The sequence below is a fragment of the Crotalus tigris genome, unplaced genomic scaffold (assembly GCF_016545835.1).
Source record: "Crotalus tigris isolate CLP2741 ecotype Arizona unplaced genomic scaffold, ASM1654583v1 scf7180000017833.3397121, whole genome shotgun sequence".
In the NCBI taxonomy this organism is placed as follows: Eukaryota; Metazoa; Chordata; class Lepidosauria; order Squamata; family Viperidae; genus Crotalus; species Crotalus tigris.
In genome coordinates, this window is record NW_024096661.1 from 322785 (window position 1) to 345804 (window position 23020).

General features: G+C 39.2%; 1 long non-coding RNA gene across 3 annotated transcripts in view; it reads right to left on the bottom strand.

Moving 5' to 3' along the window:
• Window positions 1-8265, bottom strand: part of LOC120307863 — a 47672-nt gene extending 39407 nt beyond the window's left edge. For 2 of the 3 annotated variants that reach the window (XR_005556674.1, XR_005556672.1), the window contains exon 1: window positions 5768-6167. This is a non-coding gene — a long non-coding RNA (uncharacterized LOC120307863). Of the gene's footprint in view, window positions 1-5767; window positions 6168-8144 lie in introns of those variants that run through there. The other variant, XR_005556673.1, reaches the window with a different exon arrangement.
• Between the last annotated feature and the right edge of the window lie 14755 nt (window positions 8266-23020).

The window sequence follows — 23020 nt, forward strand, 5'->3', positions numbered from 1 at the left end:
ATGAAAACCTCTTTTAGAAAAAACCAACAATAATAAGACTCAAAGAGTCTTAGTATACTGTGTGGAAAAAAAATAACAGCTCAGCAGGTCCAGTTTTTATTAACAACTCATCAATAAGCAAGTTGTTATTCATAACAAAGAATTTACCCTAAGGAATGCCACAGGATTGTGAACTTTTTAGTTGCTTGAGGAAATACATATACTGTTCCACTTGATTTCCTTTCCATAAAATCCACTAGTTAGCACATTATTGTCGAGCTGTTGTGCAAATCAGGTGAAGTAGCTTGGCTACTTAAAATAGAAGCTAACTTTTCAGCTGTAGGTTTTAAGATTATTTTTAAAGTTAAAGAAATGTTCTAAATGAACATTTTCTTTTTCCACAAAAAAAAAAAAACAACTTCTGATAACAGGTGTATATTTCTATTGACTGAGTATTTTTCATCTTAAACTGTCTGTGCTTTACAGTATAACAGTATATGTATTTCTAAATAGAATTAATTAATATTTTATATAAAAGTATTTTCAGGTAGCAAGTCTGAAATGTTTAACAAATTCATGAGCTATAGAAATGAAAGCATTTATCTCATAGTAGCTCAAAGTAGTTCATAATACAGGTAATCCTCAACTCAGAATCACACTTGGTATCAGAATTTACCTTGCCAAACAAGATGGAGTTATGCCCAATTTTATGTCCTTTTTTGAATCATGTTACTCAGCAAATCTGGCTTCCCCCAATTGCTTGTTGGAAGTCGGCTGGGAAGGTGAAAGTCAGACTGGTGTAATGGTTAAGGCACCAGATTAGAAACTGGGAGACTGTGAATTCTAGTCCCACACTAGCCATGAAAGCCAGTTGGATGACTTAGGACCAGTCACACTCTCTCAGCTCAGCCCAGTTCACAAGGTTGTTGTTGTAAGGAAAATAGGAGGAGGAAGGTATGTTGAATATGTTCGCTGCCTTGAGTTATTTGTAAAATTAATAAACCAACCAGCAAATAAATAAACTAGCACTGATGATCACATGAGTCTGGGGTGCTGTAACTGTCATGAATACATGCCAGTTGACATGTGCCTGAATTTGATCATGTGACCGTAGGGATGCTGTGACAGTTGTAAATACAAGGACTGGTTTTAAATTACTTTTTTCAGTACCGTTGTAACTTTAAATGTTTGTTAAATGAATGCTTGTAAGTTAAAGACTACCTGCATTACCTCATTATTTCAAATATTCATAAGGAGTAGTGTTATTATAAACTGGGCTAAATATTTTTGTTGCTGACAAAAAAGGCATGAGGGAATATGAATAAGGCAAAAAATCAAGCTCCCCTCAACCTCCCTCCTCAAATCACTAACCCTGTACATACTGCCCTCCACTATATAAAAATGGAATTCTAGTGTGTGTGGGGGGGATGCATGACACAAATACTGTTATCCAGTCATTTCTTCCTCTCTCTCTATTCTCCCCCAACACTATTCATTGCCTCAGCTGACTGCTTCACTGTACTTAATGGTAGGATGGGCCTAAGAAATAAAGGCCATAATTGAGACCACAGATTTAATTTACATTCCAATTATCCAGAATAAAAAAATCTAGAAATTCAATGGTGAAAAAAGCAAGGTTCTACATTTAGGCAAGAAAAACCAAATGCACAAGTACAGCATAGGTGGCACCATGCTCAATAGTAGTAACTGTGAGAGGGACCTCGGAGTCCTAGTAGACAATCACTTAAATATGAGCCAGCAGTGTGCTGCAGCTGCCACAAAGGCCAACACAGTGCTAGGCTGCATTAACAGAGGGATAGAATCAAGATCACGTGAAGTATTAATACCACTCTTCAATGCCTTGGTAAGGCCACACTTGGAATACTGCATCCAGTTTTGGTCACCACGATGTAAAAAAGATGTTGAGACTCTAGACAGAGTACAGAGAAGAGCAACAAAGATGATTAGAGGACTGGAGGCTAAAACATATAAGGAACGGTTGCTAGAATTGGGTATGTCTAGTTTAACGAAGAGAAGGACAAGGGGGGACATGATAGCAGTATTCCAATATCTCAGGGGCTGCCATAAAGAAGAGGGAATTAAGCTATTTTCCAACGCACCTGAAGGCAGGACAAGAAGCAACGGGTGGAAACTCATCAAGGAGAGAAGCAACCTAGAACTAAGGAGAAACTTCCTGACAGTGAGAACAATTAATCAGTGGAACAGCTTGCCTCCAGAAGCAGTAAATGATCCAACACTGGAAGTTTTTAAGAAGAGACTGGACAGCCATTTGTCCAAAATGGTGTAGGGTTTCCTGCCCGAGCAGGGGGTTGGACTAGATGACCTCCAAGGTCCCTTCCAACTTTACTACTATTATTATTATTATGTCGTGCTGGAAAATCAAGCTACATGAACATTTTTCTACTTGGACAGTTTGGGATATGTGAACATACTTGTTAATCATTTGTTGTGATATCCTCATAGTACACAATGTTCTGATCACCATGATTGTTCTCCCTTGTTAGTACATATGACAGACTATGTTTGCCCAATCATTGCTACTGAATTTCACTTCTATTAGTTGGGCCAAGTATCAAAATTACTAATATAAAAATGAATATAGCATACAAAGTACAAAAGAATATTTAGACCATCTTCAATCTTACTAATTTTTTCTCTTCTCAGGGGTCAGAAGTTCTGTTGGTTAGCAATAATTTTATGTATTTATTTATCACATTTTGGTGTATTCATAAGATTCAACAGCTGCGTAAAAATATAGCCACCCTCATAGGTATATGAAACCATATGGGGAGCTTTTTGATCAACCTTCCATTCATAAGTTGTTCATGTAACTGCTCAAATCAACAGAGATCTTAGCTGCTTTGCTTCAAATATCGTATATGGGATCTCTGTATAGTAGAATACCCTGACTCAACCTCCAGAGGTACTGGAAAGGTTGTTCCCAGAATTTCAAACAGCTGCCAGATATCCCTATGGGTATTAGGTTCAAGAAGTTATCTAGCATGGAAATGAGGGATTAAAGCATTATCCCTTGGTATTCTGGAAGAATTAAAAGAAGTCAGTTTCCTACATTCTTAACCCTAATGTTTCATTCATTTAACAAAATGATTTGAATTTTTGAACAGTATAAATGATCTTTTGGAACTGCATTTCTGCACATATTGAACTTGTTATAGTCACCTCCAGCAGAAGCAAAATTTAAGAGCAGAGCAGTTGATCTTCCAATTCAGCATCTTAAGAAAATGGAGGAGGTAATCTTTTTCTAACAGAGAAGTCACCCAATTAACCCATGACATTTTTAGCAGGAGTCCATAGGATATATTTGCCAAACAAATTGCTACATTTGGTATTTACAAGCTTCTGAAACTAGCTTTTAAACTAGGCTTTAACAAAGAAAATGTGTGACAATAACAATAAAACTGCTCTAATAATTAAAAAAAAAGTCTACTGGCAAACCATAAACAAAGTATGTTGAAATGTGTTTAAAATGTGTGGAAATTTATTACATCTGCAATGGAAAAAAGGAGACCTGGTGTCTCGAGATATAAAATGGATAGACAGGATGGACAAACATATTTTATTTGGAAGCACATTTGCCCTATTTCTTTAGCCTAATAAAATCATACAGAGAAGCAAATGGCTAGAGTTATAACCCTGGAATGGAGACATATAATGGAAAACAGGCTATTGTCCTTCCTTGAAATGTGAATGGAATGGAGCAAATATAGGGAGACAATAAACAGTAAATAAATTAATGACCATGGTGTAAAAAGAATACATTCCCTGATATTTCCTGGCCAATGTGGCTGGCATTTTCAGAGCCAGAGTGGTCTTCTATGCTATGCACTAAACCCTGAAGCCCAATACTGCCCAACAAATACCTGCCATGATAGCCTACACCAGGAGTAGGCAACCTTGGCTCTTTTATGACTCGTGGATTTCAACTCCCAGAATTCCTGAGCCAGCCAATAAATTCTAAAGTTTATAAACCTAAGTGACGGTACTAGAAGATTAGAATTTTAATAGGTAATAGAGAGGAATGCAGGGCACTGTAATAAGGATCAATCTTTTATCAAAGGCATTCCAATACAGGGTCATGTTATGAATTACAATAGTTTCATTATAATTCCTATGTAATATAAAGCCCAAATTTATATAAACGGTAAGCTTGCATTTCTTTAGCAAGGAGCTCATGATAACTGTTATGTGTGCATGCCAATAAAAGCTGCTTTGCTGCTTCTTATGGTTAGAAGATGTGGGATTTCCAAATCAATTGTCTGTGTATTCTGAACTAATGAATATTGTTTCCAGATGTAATTTTATGATGCCATTTCCCTTATAAAACCCTTAATGGCTTGGCACCTGGGCATCTGCACACCCATTTACTCCAATTAGAATCAGACCAAATTATAAGATTAAATTGCTCATGGCGCCTCCATTTCTTGAAAGCAAAGAGAGCCAAGGATAGAAGGTGTTACTTTTCATTAACAGTACTGGGCCTCTGGAATAGTCTTCTTGTTGAAATCAGCTCGGACTCCTCCTTGAATATGGTGAGGAAGATGATGAAAACAGAGTTACAGGTAATCCTTAACAATTACAGGCATGAACTACACAGACTCATGAACCCTACATAACACAAACCTATGCCACTTTTATAAAATTTAATTTAAGCCTGACTTAAATAGCGCTCTCTCTGGGTATGTAACTGTGTAACTGACACTTGCGGGGTGAATAAACCAGGATCTAATTTAAGAGGGATAAGGCTAATATGTTTATTTATTCTTCACTTTTATGCATTGGAAATGCCTGAGAGAGGAAGTAAGTTCTCAGGCCAAGAGTCCACAATTCCTTTCTCTTAAATGTAGGAGGAACACCTGCTGACGTAGCGATTTACATCTTGGAAAATCCATGAAGCTGAAGCTCAAAGATCAAATTCTTCACATTTATGAGCCCTCTTCATGTGATTCATTGTAAAAATTAAAAATTAAGATGCATACAATTTTAGAGTAGGGACATATACAGTAGTGGGATTCAAATATGTGAACCACCGGTTGTGTGTGTGGATGCAGCTTCGGGAAGTCCATTCTGGGCCTGGGCAACAAAAAATTAGCTACCGGTTCTGCCGAAGTGGTGCAAACTGGCTGAATCCCACCACTGGACATATACTGAAGAAGCATTTAGCCATACTCATGCAATACTCTGAAATAGATACATAGATACATGCTAGTTCCATTCAGGTGAGCAATGTTCTAAAAGCACACAACAGGGTAAGAGTAAGGAAAAGGCAGGGGATTAAAAATAAATGAATACATGGAAATTTTCTGCTCCTGTGATGGTGATGATGATGATTTGTATCTACAGCTCTCTTTCATCTGAACCACGCTAAGCAACTCATCCTGGGGACCACTACCGTATACCTTTTTCCGCCCTGTCACCGCCTGCCCTGCGCTCCCAACTAGCATGCGAAGCCATCCAACCGAGCCAGGCCGCGCCAGCTCGGCAGTCCCTGAGCACCTTCGCCTACCCATTTGCCTCCCTCACCGAAAGCCAATGCCCGGGCAGAAACGGAATCCGCTTTTGTTGCTGCAGCTCCTCTAGCTCTGGGCTCCACGCTTGGCCAGCCTCTCCCCCCAGCAGCGGCCGCTGAGAAAAAGAGCTCCGGGCCTTTCAGCGTCGACCTTTCGCTCAGGCTAAAGAAAGGAACCGGAGAGGACGGAAGGAGCCAGCCGCTCTGTGTGCTCTGCGATCGGGAAGTGGGTCTGCTTACCATCTCTGAGCCTGGCTTTCCCCGCCTCCCTCTAAGGTTTTTTTAAGGTTTCGGCGTGAAGAGCGGCTGCTTCTCCGCCGTTCAGACTCGACGGCAGCATCTCTCAGGCACAGCCTTGGCGAAAAGGAATTTTATCCTCAATCCAAGATGGGGAAGACAAGAATGGAAGGATGTGCAGGAATGGAAAAAATTGACAATATCTATTCCCAGCAGAGGTTGAGCCAAAGTTGGGAGGGAAGGGTTGCCTTATATACAGCGTATCGCACAGCAAGGCAAGCACCGAATATGGGGATTGTTTAGAAAAAAGAGAAACTCTGAACACAGGGGGAACCTGTTTCATAATAATAACAACAGTTCAAATGATCCAAACAGGTATGAGTTAATAATGATCAAAGTAGAATTAAAATACGTCAATAAGAATTAGTAACGGGGGGGGGGGGATGAGGATGGAGAGAGAGTTGCTTCTATAAAACTATTATTTTTAAAAAATCCCTTTCGTTTGTTTTGCTTTTTAATACTTTTTAAAAGAACTTTAACTATGTACATACAATTCTTTTTTTGCTTGCAAAAATAATACTGTGGATTTCTTTAAAAAATAAATAACACGACGTTGGATTACAGCCTTTTCTTTGACTTTTGGACAAAGGAAATGGACTTAGAGTCTTACCAGAAAAACAAACATATGGCTCCAAACCATTCATAAAATTGATTATTATAGAACAGCTATGGAAGACTGCTATGAATTCTGGCATCAGTTTATTGAAATATGTGTCTAATTGTGCATCTTGTATGTTTTTGTTTCCTCTCTTTCTTTTTTTCCCTTTTATGATTTTTTTTTTGGTTTTGTTTTTTTTGCATTCAGTTAGTTTTTAAAAAGCTGTTCAGACTATCATTGGTCATCCAGACTTTCCTAATTTGGTATTGGTTGGGCAGGATTTTATGAGGTCTCGTCACAATGAATATGTATTAGGACAGCATATTACATATATGCTGTCCCACAAACTAGCTAATAAACACAAGTCTAGATTATTGCATAAATCTACCCTCTGTAATTAAGATTCAGTGTGTTGTATAAATTAAATAAAGCCATCATTGTGGCTCAGCTTATATGAATACAGTTAGTAATAGCCGGTAATATGAACACCAAAGTGTTTTCTTGAAATACATATTTGATATAAAATGTATGCTACAGATTTATAAGTGTCCATTTTAAGCAAGGGAGAATAGTCTGTTCAGTCAACTTGAGCCCCCACTGATGACAATGGCATCATATTTTGAAGTGCTGGACTCTATATTCCCCACAGTCCCACTGTTCCACACATGTTGCAGCTGTACCCCGATGATGAGGCAGCACCAGCCATGACCGGAGGACAACATGTGAGGGTATGTGAAGGATAGGTAAATCATGGAGGCTCCTGGTAAAACATGGCAGAAATGTGGGGTGAAGTTGAGAGCCCAGGAATGCCAGCAGTGTCTCCTTCATTTCTTGCCTGTGGTAACAACGGCTAGCAGGTCCCTGAGGATTACACTATATTTGTTAGATCTGGGAAATTTTATGCATGCACACTTGCAAATGGGCGTGACAGACTTCTTTGACGTCTTTCAGCGGAGAGCATTCAGACTGATCTCCATTGGGCCAGTGGCCATGGGGGTTGCTTGACCTAATGGACATCATGTGGTTACGCATCATGACGCAGGCCACAATTCTGTGCTGATTCATGGCATCAAAAGAGGACTTATGTCCTCCCTTTTTGAGACTATATCCTTTATTCCCTGGCAGGATTTATAATTGAGAGGAATTATTTTGTAGGGTTTTTTTTCTGAAAGAAAACCCTTTTTATAGGAGAATAGAACTTCTGATTAGTAGCATTTATTAGCCGTATTCCTTGGTTGACAAACATCCAACTAGAAAACAATCAAGGAACTACCAAAGACAAAACCACAGCCTCACCAACACTGGCAGGGTAAGCTGCTGTATATAAACAGGGAGAAACCCCCATTCCCTTCTAGCAACGAAGATTTTACTAGTCGGGTAAGGAACCATCTGTAAGCAAATAACCAAATTCAAAGAGCACCGAGGACTCCAGAGTTCAGTTTTGACAGAGAGAGAGAGAGAGAGAGAGAGAGCAAAAATAAGCAAAAAAAAAAAAAAAAAAAAGCAGGGCTCAGCTTACAATATACAGTACTGTTCTGAGATCAGAAAAGAATGGAGTAGAAAGCGAAAAGGAAAGCAAACATTCCTAACTTATTTTGGACCTTGAGTGCCATAAATTATTTTATTTACCTACTTACTTATCAAATTTATATAGCTACTTATCTCATCCAAATTGATACTAGGGAACCAAGCACAGAAATCTCTCCAATTCTGCTCACTCACCTTGGCACCATTTTTTCAGTCTAAAATTGTGCATATTTCTCCAGACATCTCCCTGCTTTCCTCAGCGGCACTAATTTTTCTATGGCATTTTTCTTGTTAGCTTATCCTCTGATTCCACCAAATGCAACAACAGGATTTTGTGCTTACATTTTTCCCAATATTGAAAAATATTGAAATATTGAAAAATAAATAAAACTCAGAGTAGCATTTATTCAGCCAATCAGTTTGCTTTGCTTTTCCTTTGTGAGGTCATGCTTCATAATAGTGCTGACAGGTAGATGAGCTCACAAAGGAGAAATATATAAAACCTTTTGGTGGGCTGAATGAAAGCTCTTCACTCAGAGTATTTTCTCTGGGTATGCTGTGTGAACCGCTCCTTACTGAGTACTAGTAGCTTAGATCTGGTTTTGTTTTTATTTAACTGCATTTACATAGCTTAGGTTTAGTTTACAGTTTTTATTTGCTTGCTTATCTGTTTATCTTATTTAATATCACACTTGTTTACTTAGCTTACACACAATATTTAGTTATCATATTTAATATATTTGTTTAGTTTAGGATTAGTTTAGTACAGTGATGGCGAACCTTTTAGAGACCAAGTGCCCAAAACCTGGCCCAACCCCCGCCCCACCCCCTGCTATGCCCCTGCCACCTCATCCCCCATCCCATCTGCCCGCAGGGCCACTCACCGCCTCCACGGTCTGCTGCAGATTGCCCAGGCAGCCCAGCAGCGCCATGCGGCCACGCCCTCTGCCCGGGCCCCACAGCATCAACTGTGTGGGATGGGGCGTGAGGGAAGAGTCTTGTCTACGCTGCCTGGCTGCCATGTCCTTGGCTGCACGTCTCTGTGTAGGCCACGCTCAGGGGCGACTCTCCTCCAGGGGGGCTACTGGTGAGGAGGGGGTCGTGGGGAGAGGTGAGGCTGGAGCAACGGCACATGTGTCCACAGAGAGGGCTCCGAGTGCCGCCTCTGGCATGTGTGCCATAGGTTCGCCACCACTGGTTTAGTACATTGAATAAAGGATGGAGACGTTCATATATTATGCAGGGAAACTCCTGTTTGAGGTAAGAGATCCTCTTTTTTATTTATTTACTTTTCAGCTTGCATGTGCAACTCTAGGATTAGTTTAGGATTCAAAGAGGTAACGTGACAGGTAACATGACATAAAATAATGAAATAAAACAGGAATCAAAAAATTCTTGAAACAAGCAAAATTGCTTTAGAATAATTTTTAGTTCAATTGACATACTAAAATGGATACTGTGTCAAGATTCATGGTTCAATTTCATGCTGAAAAATGGCATTCATCACTTCCCCAGTGATGAAAATTCAGAAAATTTATGATGCAGCCTGGTTCAGGGATGTAGGAAGCCAAGAGCTCTAAAAACTTTTCCACCTTAAAGCTAAAACATGTCCTGTGTCAAGATTAAACGTTTAATGTCATCGTTACAAATGGCGTTGGTTGCTTTTTTCAAATATTGACCCTATTTTGTCCACAGTGACAAAAATTTGTCAAATTAAAGAAGCCTGGTTCAAGGATTTAGGTCGCCAGAAAGCCAATATTTTTTTGACCTGAACTGCTGAAACAGATACTGTACTATGATTTGCGGTTTTATTTCATGATTATAAATGCAGTAGGTTGCTGGGTTTTTTTTAAATCGACCATATTTTATCCACAGCGATGAAAATTTGTAAAATTTGTAATGCCTGGTTTAGCAATTTAGGAGACTGGGAAGCCAAAATATTTTTCAACTGAACTGCTAAAAGAGATATTGTGTCAAGATTCAGGATTTTATTTCATGGTTAAAAATGGTGTTGGTTGCTTTTGTCAAAAATAGGCCCTATTTTGTTCACAGCGAGAAAAAATTGTAATATTTGTGATGCCTGGATCAGGGATGTAGGAAGCCAAGAGCTCCAAAAAAATTTCCCCCTTAAAGCTAAAACACGTCCTGTGTTGGTTACTTTTTTCAACAATAGGCCATATTTTGTCCACAGCAATGAAAATTTGTAAAATTCATGGTGCCTTGTTCAGGGATGTAGGAGGCTGGAAGGTCAAACAAAATTTTCATCTTTAATGCTAAAACAGATCCTGTGTCAAGTGTTTTATTTCATGCTTTAAAATGGCATTGGTTGCTTTTTTAAAAACAAAATTGGCCCTATTTTGTCCATAATGGCAAAAATTTGGAAAATTCGGGATGTCTACTTCAGTGATATAGGAGGCTGAGAGGCCAATTTTTTTTCAGCTTTAATACTAAAACGTATGCTGGGACAAGATTATGGGTTTTATTTCATGCTTTAAAATGCTCTTGGATGCTTCTTTCAATAATTGATCCTATTTTGTCCACAGCGATGAAAATTCGTAAAATTCATGATGCCTGATTCAGGGATTTATGAGGTCAGGAAGTCAAAGAGTTTTTGAGCCAAACTGCCAAAAAGTATTCTGTGTCTAGATTCGGGATTTTATTTCATGATGAAAAATTCAGTGGTTCCTTTTTTAAAAAAAATTGACCCTAGTTCATCCACAGCAATTTAAATTCGTAAAATTCCTGATGTAAGAAGCCTTGAGGCCAATTTTTTTTTTCAACCTTAATGTAAAACAGATCCTGTATCCCGATTTGGCATTTTATTTCATGCTTAAATATGGTGTTGGTTCCTGTTTTTCAAAGGACAGTACTTAGGTCCCTCTGAGTGCTCCATCACTGAAGGTTTTTAGGAAGAGACTGGATACCTATTTGTCCAGAATGGTATAGGGCAGGGGTGTCAAACTGCTGGCCTGTGGGCCGGATACATCATAGCGAAACTGCGCCCACCCCATTGCCGGCAATGGCAAAAAGGTTACGATACATCATGACACGTATCAAACAGTGTCTACACTTGGCCCTGACATCCATGCATAAACCAAATTAACATATAGTAATATAAGGAATGGACAAGGGTCCTAATTCTCTAATTCTCTTTCTTACTTGATTGATATTCTGAAACGGTACATTTCCTTCTGTGTATTTATCCAGTGTATGTTGTTGTTGTTAATTGCAAAGTCATGTACTAAGACAGCGGTTCTCAACCTGTGGGTCGGGACCCCATTTGGGGTCGAACAACCATTTCACGGGGGTCGCCAAACAACGCAGTCCGCCATTTTTCCCCCTTTTCCTTAGCTGTGCTACTCCTTTTTATTCTATTGGCTTTTGAAAGCCAATAGAATAGACTCTCTTGAATACAGTCTAATTCTATTGGATTTCAAAAACCAATAAAAATTGTCCAGGCTGTATCTGCCCTGCTGAGCCGCCAAAAGTCCCATTCTGCAAACGGTGCTGCAAGTTGTCTGCAGCGAAGGTGAGTTGTCTGGAAATTTCCACCCCTCCCTGCTGAGCAACTACTAAAAATGTAAGTAAAAGAGGGCCAGGGGTGGGAGGTGGGAGGCTGGCGGGCACAGGGAGGGTTGCTGGCGCTCGTGGGGCCCGGTGGTTGTCTTACCTCCCTTGGGCTGGGCCAGCTGGTGGCCCAGCCGGTGGTCAGCCTGCTCTGTCTCTGCCACTTGCCAGCTACGCCTCGGCCGGCACAGGGGGCGGCACCACGCACGCGCGGCGCTCCCGAGCAGGGAAAGTCCTCGACTTACGACCGGTTGGGTAGTCCTCGACTTATGACCGGTTGGGTAGTCCTCGATTTACGACCAGTTGGGTAGTCCTCAACTTACGACCAGTTGGGGGTCGCGGCATTAAAAAGGTTGAGAACCACTGTACTAAGAGATCAAACTCATTATGTGTATTTCCCATTACTGAGCATAGGCAATTAGGGCCATGTACTTTATGGAAAAATCTTTTGGATTTTTCAGATTCAACAGGTCCTATTTCAGCAGTATTCCCATTCATTCCAGTAGCAAGTTTTATCTTTACTTTTATTTGCACAATTTACAGGATTCAGTTTAAAGCCCTTATGGCCAAAAACATTTGTATTCATTCATGTGAAATGCAACCCAACTCAATCATGAAGTCTAACTAATAACAGGCTATGATCCCAGAAATCAAATCTCTCCCACTGAAACTGTTTGCATGGCAAGTCAAAGCAATACTTCCAGTATTCTTCTTTCCTTTTCTGGTCCCTTTCATGGATTGGAAGGGTGGTATTCTTAGACTCCCATGATTCTGCACTTCCTTCCAAGATTTTCAAAGTCTGTAATGAGATAGTTCTTTGTGGGATCATTTTTCCCCAGGTGTATTAACAGGATGGAATCATTTTCATCGGACTTAATAAGCCTTGGAAGTCTGCCTGATTTTTTTTTATCCTCACAGTTAGCACACTTCACAAGCCAGTGGATCCTGTCAGCATATGTGTGTTTCAATTCCTTGCAGATGAATTATACCATGACTCCTCTGTTTAACTTCTTACAGGATGTAGTTGTATCCTCTCTGCCCTTTAGATAATCTGTTGCTTTTTTCTCCTATTCTTCAATGTCTCATTCTGACTGTTCCAAGCAAGGGCTTGTTGAATTCCAGCAGTACATACAATCTTCTATATCTCTTTATTACAGTTGTTACTGTCATCAATTAGATTTTGTATTCTTAGGAAGAGATGTTTCCAATGGCAGTTATTGTTACAGACCTTCCTTTCTTTGTTCATTCTTTCTTATCAGATGAAGCATTCTTACCCCAAAGAGGAAGGAACAAAGCAAAGGAAACACACTGCAGAATACCCATAGGTCACCTTCCCCCCATCAGAATGACAGAACCTGCCTCAGTTAAACCTCCCAAGAAAGCAGAACTCTTGAAATTTGCATTGTTTCAATAGGAACTTTTATTGGAAGGTATTGACAGCAGGAAAGTAAAGCAGGATCTGAGGATTTCCCATGAGAAGCAGTAGATTAAAAGAAGCCATTCAATCCCCACTCCAATTATCCATCCAGCTGGTTCAAACAGAGCCAATCCATAGGTGTCAAATTGTTGTGAGAAAGAACCAATAAGGCACCATTCTCAAGGCTCCCCCTTCATTTTTAACAAGTTAGTAATGGGAAGTGCAATTTGCATGAAAGCGGGGATGAATTGCTGATAGAAGTTAGCGAAACCCAGGAAACTTTGCAACTGACTCCTGGTGGGTGGTGGTGCCCACTCCAGCACCACCCGCATTTTCTCTGATTCCATTCAACCCCCTTATGGGAAATATAGTAGCCAAAATAATCGATTTTTTAATTTGTGGAACTGGCATTTTGAGAGTTTGGTGTAGAGCCAGGCTGCGTGGAGCTTATTCAGAACTGCTCTGACTAATTTGACATGTTCCTCTTTCATTTTGGTATAGATTAAGACAGGCATGTCAAACTTGCGACGTCACGTGGTGTTGCGCAATGTATCGGGACTGGTTTTGCCATTGCTGGCAATGGGGTGGGCGCGGCTTCCACATGACACATCCAGCCCACGGGCCAGCAGTTTGACACCCCTGGATTAAGATGTCATTCAAGTATACCAAAACTCCCTTGTACAGGTGCTCAAATTGTTGTGGGAAAGAGCCGGTAAGGTGACTAGAAGACCTCCAAGGTCCCTTCCAGCTCAATTCTATTCTTATTCTAAGGTTGTCAGGTCTCTCCGCAGCTTCTTCCCTCCGCCTGGAGATAAGGCAGATGGCCAGAGGCACATTCCATTCTCACCCAAGAAAGATACTTCAAAGAGGAAGGAACAAAGCAAAGGAAACACACTGCAGAATACCCTAGGTCCCCCTCCCCCCATCAGAATGACAGAACCCAAAAATGAGGAGAAAGAATAGGAAAGAGGGGAAAGGGGGATTCTGACAAGAAGAATGGAATTGAAATGAACACTACAAATGCTAATACCCATTAAAATACGAAAAGAAAGTAACAAGTTTGTAGAAAGAACCCAAATTCCTGTTCATAGGTAGATGTCCTCTACATAAATTCTAATTATGGTTTATGTTTCATAGATTTATTTTTTTTACAGATTTGATATTTTCTCTTTTTTTCCTGGGCTCTGGACATGTAGAAGATTGAAAGAATTTGGCTCATTATTGTTTCTTAATTGACTCTTCAGCAAAAACAGAAGAAATACTATAGTTGCAAAAAGAAAGATGAATCTCAATTTATAACAACTGCATTCTCAATCAAAGGAAAAAAAATAGATTAAAGAAGTATAAATAAAGAAATAATTTCTGTGCCAAAATAGCTAAAATGAATCCTTGAGTTTGTCACTTTTCAAGATTGTCAATACTATAGTTAGAAAAAGGAAGTTGACTCTGAATATCAACCATTTGCATTTTCCACCAAAGGAAAAGTAGATTTTATATTTCTAATTATAAAAATATTCCTATGCTAAATTAGCAAAAACTAACTCTTAAGAACACAGCCCAATAAATGCGTACAAATAAGATGTATACATATACAATTATATAGACAGTGCTAAAAGGCATTCTCTTAAAAGTTAGGTCTACCTAACTGAATTGAGATGGCCACTAGATGGAAGCAAAGGGATAGTTTTCTCTATCATGTCATTGCCATCTAGTGGCATGATAGAGTTTGCAGCTTACAGTAATCCTAAAAAAATTAAGGCCAGGAAAACAAAAATTATTCCTATTAATCAGTGCTACTTAAAATGTGTAAAATAAGGAATCTTAAAAAAATACTCTCCATCTGAATATATCAATTATTTCTTCTCATACACAGAAATATATGTGTGTGAGAAATTCCCCTTGAGATTCCTAACTTTCACTGTTTCCTTATCTTAAAAATTTATCTTTCCTCCCGGGTCCTGGGCTTATTTGAATAGTGGTATCCTTTAGAGCAGTGGTTCTCAACCTTTCTAATGCCATGACCCCATAATACAGTTCCCCATGTTGTGGTGACCCCCAAGTGGGTGTGGCCACCAATAAGAGGGAGTAGGACAGCTAGGGAAAAGGGAAAAAGATGGCGGACAGCGTGGTTTGGCGACCCCCGTGAAATGGTCATTTGACCCCAAATGGGGTCCCGACCCACAGGTTGAGAACCACTGCTTTAGAGTGTTCTTGAATATGTGGAGATATTATGATTCTTTCTGTCGTTATCATGAGTATTTTTTAATTAAGAAGCCTTACAAATCTAAAAAAAGCCCTAAAACAACATTTATAATAATACATATACTATACTCCCTTCTTCTGAAAGAAACAATGAAATAGGAAGAGAGGAACAAATGAAATTGGTGAGAGGTTCTGGAAATAAGTAAATACACTTAGAAGGAAAGAAAAGAGAGAGGGGGAAAAAACATTGTTCAACATTATACATTTAGCAGGCAAACAGACCCTCTCAAATCCTCAGGCTAACCTTCAAAAGCATTTAGTTATATTACATGATTTGCCTCTTTATTCATTTATCCCTCATATTCTATTCTATTCTTTGCAGCAAATATAGGATAAGTAGGATATGTAGGATATACTGATAATGGTTTGTGAGTGTGGGGGGGGAGGCAGTGGTGTTCTTGGGTGGCCAAAACAGGCAAGATGGTGCTTGCAGCAATGTAATTGAAGCACTTTCTTTTGTACATGCATGTGACATTGATGTTTGTACGTGCAAAAGTAGGGATTAGATCATGCAGCCATAACATCATCTAGCCCAGTGGTTCTCAACCTTTTTAATGCCGCGACCCCCAACCGGTCGTAAGTTGAGGACTACTCAACTGGTGCAGCACCGTTTGCAGAATGGGACTTTTGGTGGGCTCAGCAGGGCAGAGACAGCCTGGACAATTCCTATTGGCTTTTGAAAGCCAATAGAATTAGACTCTATTCAAGAGAGTCTATTCTATTGGCTTTCAAAAGCCAATAGAACAAAAGGGAATAGCACAGCTAAGGAAAAGGGGGAAAAAATGGCGAACTGCGTTGTTTGGCGACCCCCGTGAAATGGTCGTTCGACCCCAAATGGGGTCCCTACCCACAGGTTGAAAACCACTGATCTAGCCTATTTTGATAAACACATACACACTCCGCAAGTGCCATTATTGGAGAGGAAAGCTCATATTCCTATCAAATAAATACATTATATAATAGAAAATGTAAACATGAATGGTGCACTTCTTTCCAAGGAAAGGAATCTTACATGGAGATTAAGTTAAACTCAGATTAACAGCAGCATCAATATGCACTCATTCAGTACTAAGCTCCATTGAGTTAAATGAGGTTTACTTCCATTGGATTGCAGTTCAACAATAAATATGTTTTACAAATTCATCTTGCATTCCTTGCTTCTTAAAGAAATATTAAAATGTAATATTTGTTTTCTCTTTCTCTTTCTTTCCCTCTTCCATGGCTGAGATCTACCTTTACTCCTATAACAGAATGAAAGAATGAAAGCTGTTAATATCCCAGAAAAAGAATCTGACTTAAGCTCCAAGTGTTTTGATTTATCTGAACTGTGGTTAGAATTTTCCACTTTTTAGTCAGATGAGAAATATTATACTATGCAATTCTTCAATTAGTAAGAAAGATATTTTAGAACATGGCAGTGAATTAAGGAGGAAAGGGGGCAAATTAAAAAAAATCAGTTTAAGAAACAGTTGAGTTTTGAATTCTTGAATATCTTTTCACAATCTGTAAATATCTTAATAGCAAATTAAACTGAAGCTCTTAATCAGCTTTGTTGGTCCAAAGTTAAATAAATCAGTTTCTCTAGGCCAGGGGTAGGCAACCCAAAACACTCAAAGAGCCACTTGGACCCGTTTCCCACCGAAAACAAAACACCAGGAGCCGCAAATGAAGATAACACTGCATATATCCTTTTTTACCTTTATTTTAGATGTGTGTGTGTATGTGTGTGTGTGTATGTAAAAAAGGATATATGCAGTGTTATCTTCATTTTAGATGTCAAAAGGGTCTCTCTCTCTCTCTCCCTCCCTCCCTCTCTATTTGCTCTTGGTCTACCATTCCTATTCCCCCACTCTCTGTCTTTCTTTCTCTCTATCTCTTTCCTCTCTCTCTCTCTCTCTCTTTCTCTCCCTCCCTCTCTCTTTCTCTCTCTCTCTTTCTCTCCCCTCTCTCTCCCTCTCTCCTATCTGCTGCTCACCTGGCAAGCTGGCTTCAAGCTGTTCTCCAACAAGCTCAGAGGTAGGCAACCTCCCTCTTTTATGACTCATGGACTTTAATTCCCAGAATTCCTGAGTCAGCATAGCTGGGCTAGCTAGCGCTCTCCTGCCCTTCCTGCTTCCTGCAGAGATGCAGCAAAGGGAGGAGCCACGCCCAAAAAGCTTTTCAGCTCCTCAGAGAACACTGTGAGTGCACTCTTTTACACACACACACAGAGAGAGAGAGAGAGAGAGAGAGAGAGAGAGAGAGAGAAGCAGGGAAACGCAATTGCCTCTCTCTGTCTCTGTCTCTGTCTCTCTCTACAAATGGCAGAGGAGGCTGGGAGCCACAGGGGAAGGCTCAAAGAGCCGCATGCGGCTCCGGAGCCGCAGTTTGCCGACCTGTGCTCTAGGCATTAAGCAATACATTCTTGATAGTTCAAGTAACAGTAGACTTCAAGTAGATTCTGGGGGTACTTTGTAATGAGGTGTCATAGTATTCCCCAGTTTCTGGCGTGTAAAATACTGATTTTATTTATCACACTATATGACACATCTGGTACATGGTTCAGGAAACAACTGCTTTACTTCACTTCTGTCATCACCTTCCAACAGATTTCAATGACATTCCAATTTGGATGAGAAACCTCGGACTTTGTTCCATAAGTTCTCCATTAGCAGCTTTCCAGCACTGAGTGCTCTTGGTTCCTTCTCCTCCCAAGGCAATTAGTTACTTCAAGCTGACTGTTTCAGTTTAATGGCAGAGGATACATGAAGAGTTGCTTGCATTCATTAATGTCTCTTCAGGACATCCTTAGTTTGGTTACATAATTGTCAAAGTAGCTGTAGACACCAGATCCATCCGAGTGTTGCACCCCAAGGCTTAAGAGAAGAATGCAGCCCCAACCTGCCGAAGCCTTGATCAACTGTTCTGACTTGGGTTGTTGACAGTAAGTCTTTTGTTGAGTAGCAAATGGTTCATTTTGGGCATAAACAATGGCCAACATAACAGACTCCTTGAGGTTTGACTTGGCAAGTTCTGTGTATAGTGACGCACAAATAAAGCCAAAAAAGCTTGAATTACACTGCAGCCCACAAAAAAAAATTCAAATTAAAAAGCCATATTTACAGCCCCCCTGTGAATTGTGATTTTATTTAATTTAATCCCCTCCCATGACCAATTAGGTAGGCACCATTCCATATGCCCAGGCCAAGGGAGGAATAAAGAACTATAAACCTAATTTTAAAAGAACACTATATCATTCCTCCAAAGACAGAAATCATTTTACCATCTGGTGCTGAAAATAAAATGCTTTTTGTAAAACTTTCTTTAAAAGCCATTTTGCCCTGCTTGCACCTCAATTTTCTCCTTGTTTGTGCAACACAGTAAAGTTTTATAAATATGAACTATTCCACTGACACATGCTACAATAAACATTCCAATTTTGCTTCTGGAATTAAAATACTTTGCTTAAATCTAGTAATTCAAAAAGTCAGGAGAGGTCTTGAAGATATTTTTTATGAATAATAAGTATGATGTCAACCTCCGGCTGAAAAACCCAACTAAGAAAAACACCAGAGCCATTAAGTTCTTTAATGTAATCTTTATTGAGCAGAATCATTTCAGTAGGTTCAAAGGGAAAGCTAGCTCTGAAGAAAAAGCGGGAAATAAGTAATTAAAAGAATGAATCTCCTCCTCTCCTGTCTAACAGTTCAAGTCACATTGTCCAATACATCTCCCAGTAATTGTTAGGAGAAGAAACTTTGGTTCGCCAAAAGAACTCTTCCACGCTCCGGCTTTCTCATGATGATAAGAACACCTGTGGATCCAAAGCTCTCTTGGTCTCCCTCCCTGCTCTGTTGGCAAGTTAGAAGCATGCAGTGGTCCTTCATAGTTTGACATATGAAATATATAGTGTCTACATATGTCAATACTTTACAATGTACAGTGTTGGTCATCCTCTTCTAGTACAAAAACTGATCAATTTTGAATCACTTCCACAGATACATCTTCTGTAAAAACAAATGCATTTCAGACTTATAGAACCTTGTTCTCTCCCACCCTAGTAGTATATTTATTGTGAAAATGTTGGCAATGAAATCCGGGTTAGCTCTTTTTCTGACGGCAGATGTCTATCAGGAATATACAAAAAAAAAAAAAAAGAGCCCTTAATAAAACCCATACTGGATGTTAAAAAAGCTTCAATGGTAAAAATTTCTCTCCATGTCCAATGATCCAAAATCTTGGGAAAACTGGAACAGCCAAGGTAAAGTTGGCAAGGGAAATATAGGAAGAACCCTAATGGGTATTTGCTCTATTGTGTAAATTCACCATTCCCTGTTCCTGTATCTCTTTCATGGATTTGCTTTCAAAATGATGGTTTGGTATTCAGATGTAAACCTTCTATGTTTTTTGAAGCTAGCCTGTTTTTCAAGTCTTTATTTTGTTGCCCATATTAAAAATAAAAATTCTCCATTACAGTATTGACTTACTTTGTACTAGCAAAATGATGCTCAAAATGATTTGCTCCTGGTAGCCCTTATTAAATAATGAAAAGAAGGGGGAGATCTTCGCTTTAGGGAAAGGTGGTGACAGCACAGCTACCTGCTTGGGGTGGGAATTGTTCCACTTGGGGTAATAACTGAAAACAGAACACTGGATTAGGTAGTGGGAGAATAGAAATCCTAGCTAGGGAATTTACAGGCCTGCGTTTGTGACATACATTTCTGCTACACTGTCAGGCCCAAAACCAAGAATGACACATATTGATTCGTCCAAGCTGAGTTCTTTATTGTTTTCATACCTACAGACAAAATCTTACCAGACTGAGGACTCTACTATCTGCGTGTACAATATACTCTGTAAACTATTAGGTAAGGGCTGTCTTTACTTTCTTTCTCTCACACATAACATCTGGGCTGAGTTATCTTTTACTCTTCTGGAATGCAACCCCTCCCTTCTGAGAATTCAGCTCCTCATTACATTCCATCACATGCACTATCTGTGCTGTTTAGTAGGGAAGAATACAGACTGATGACTACTACTATCTCATATAAAAGCTTTTGATTTCAAATGTTTCATAAGTGGATTACCCAGCTGTTCCATAAACACTGGCATGATACAGAATGTAGCATTTCATTAAAAGCAGAATGACCAATGAATGTTAATCTGTTCAACAATCTTAAAATGAAAATGAAATTAAAATTCTAAAGTTTGAAGTTTAATATAGGAGCTTTTTAATTTGGTTTTGATTTATGCAGCACATTTTTGTTAATTTTTTAAGTGATACAATAATCAGATTCTTCACAAAAGTCAGATTAAAATTTTGGTCCTGATACACATTTCAAAAAGGCTGCTAAGTTTGTTTGGAGGGATCACTGTTAGAGATAAAATCCAAATGAATTCTAAAACAACATCCTTAGTATAAATATACATCTATGTTTATGTCAGTTTTTGATTTACTGGATGAGAAATATCAATGGTGGTGACAGGGCACTGATTAAGGTTCTCCATCCAATTTGTCTTGGAGGCGCTTCCGGATTGAAAGGATTAGTGGGTGACATTACCTTTGCCTGGAGGGCTGCCCCTTTTAAAAAGAAAGGGAAAAGTCAAAATTAAAGCAAAAGTTTAAATAAGCAATCTTTGATCTCAATTTATTTTTGTCTTTTCAGATCATTGAATCAATCTTTCAGATGTTCCAGAATCATGGATGGGAAGATGACATACATTTGGATAGAATTTTAATGGAACTCCAAATAATTTGTGCTATTTAAACCAACATACAAACAATTAAATATGTACACAAAATTTTGAATTTATAGTGTTCACAGTATGTGAGGTCTGCCTGCAAAACATGCTCCTAGATTGGAGCGAAACGCAGAATAGACTGATTTATATTTAGTAGACCGGGTGCCTCACCCAACAGATAAGATATGTGTGTGTGTGTGTGTGTGTGTGTGTATTCTGAGGTTTTCGCGGGTGTTTTTATGTAGGTCTTTGGTTATTCGGGTTTTCTCCCGCGTAAAATTGGAAGTGTCTTGTGACGTTTCGACGAAGTCCCATTCGTCATCTTCAGGCTGGTGTTTTCAGCTTCGTGCTTCGTGAAGCACGAAGCCGAAAACACCAGCCTGAAGATGACGAATGGGACTTCGTCGAAACGTTGCCAAGACACGTGTGTGTGTGTGTGTGTATGTGTATGTATATGTATATGTATATATATGTTTTCTGAGGTTTTCGCGGGTGTTTGTATGTAGGTCTTTGTTTATTCGGGTTTTCTCCTGCATAAAATTGGAAGTGTCTTGGCGACGTTTCGACGAACTTCTATACGTCATCTTCAGGCTGATGTTTTCAGCTTCGTGCTTTGTGAAGCACGAAGCTGAAAACACCAGCCTGAAGATGACTAATGGGACTTCGTCGAAACGTTGCCAAGACACTTCCAATTTTACGCAGGAGAAAACCCGAATAACCAAAGACCTACATATATGTATGTATGTGTGTGTGTGTGTGTGTGTGTGTGTGTGTGTATATGTGTATATATATATATATATATATATATATATATATATATATATATATATATATATATATATATGTTGCTAACAAAGAATAAAGAGAGAACTGGTATAGCTATTTCGAGTTCCTTTAACTCTCTTCAGCCAGACTTACTCTTCTGAGATTCGAACCTGGGCTATCTGCATGTTAGGCAGTTGTTATAACCTCTAAGCCACAGGCTCTCCCTCACTTTGTCAGCTGTATCAGGAGAGAGACAGGGGGAGGAGATTTTACCTTGAATGTGCACCCTGTCAGCCCAAATATGGGAGAAAGAAATCTTCTTTCTTTTCTTTTCTTTTGCCTGTATCAGCTCAATCCAGAGCCATCCACAAGCAGCAGTCGCCAACTGCGACATCATTTTACATTTTTAGGTTGCTAACAAAGAATAAAGAGAGAACTGGTATAGCTATTTCGAGTTCCTTTAACTCTCTTCAGCCAGACTTACTCTTCTGAGATTCGAACCTGGGCTATCTGCATGTTAGGCAGTTGTTATAACCTCCTCCCCCTGTCTCTCTCCTGATACAGCTGACAAAGTGAGGGAGAGCCTGTGGCTTAGAGGTTATAACAACTTCAGCTTCCTCGAAGCACGAAGCTGAAAACACCAGCCTGAAGATGACGAATGGGACTTCGTCGAAACGTCGCCAAGACACTTCCAATTTTATACGGGAGAAAACCCGAACAACCAAAGACCTACATACAAACACCCGCGAAAACCTCAGAAAACATATATATATGTATATATATGTATATGTGTGTGTGTACGTATGTATATGTATGTATATATTTGTGTGTGTGTATTCCAAATGTGTTACAGTTCCCAATTTAAAATACACATATACAAATGTTTACACAATTAAAATTAATGTAGAAGAACACATACGTTTATAAGTATGCTTTTAACTGCTTAAATTAAGCAAAACTCCATGTTGAAATGTGTACCTTTGAAAACTATGATAGGAGGTGCTTTTTAAATTATAAAATAAAGGTTGGGAAAAAATTTAACACCTACCCAGAATGCAGCAGATACCTTGATTTAGACAATAGTACTGATCATTTTGGTGATAAGAAATCTTGTAGTCTTGTATGCCAATTGCTGAAACTTTTTAACCACTGTGATCAAATTAGAAGTTTTATTACTAATAGAATTTGCAGTCATCATAATCATCAATCACTACTTAAAGCTATTGTAATGTTTTAGTTGTTTTTTGGAATCTATTTTTCTACCATCTGAAATAAAATATTTCTTTGATATCATTTGGGAGTTTATTTCCTCCCCGGTTCTTTCTTTCCTTTCTCTGCA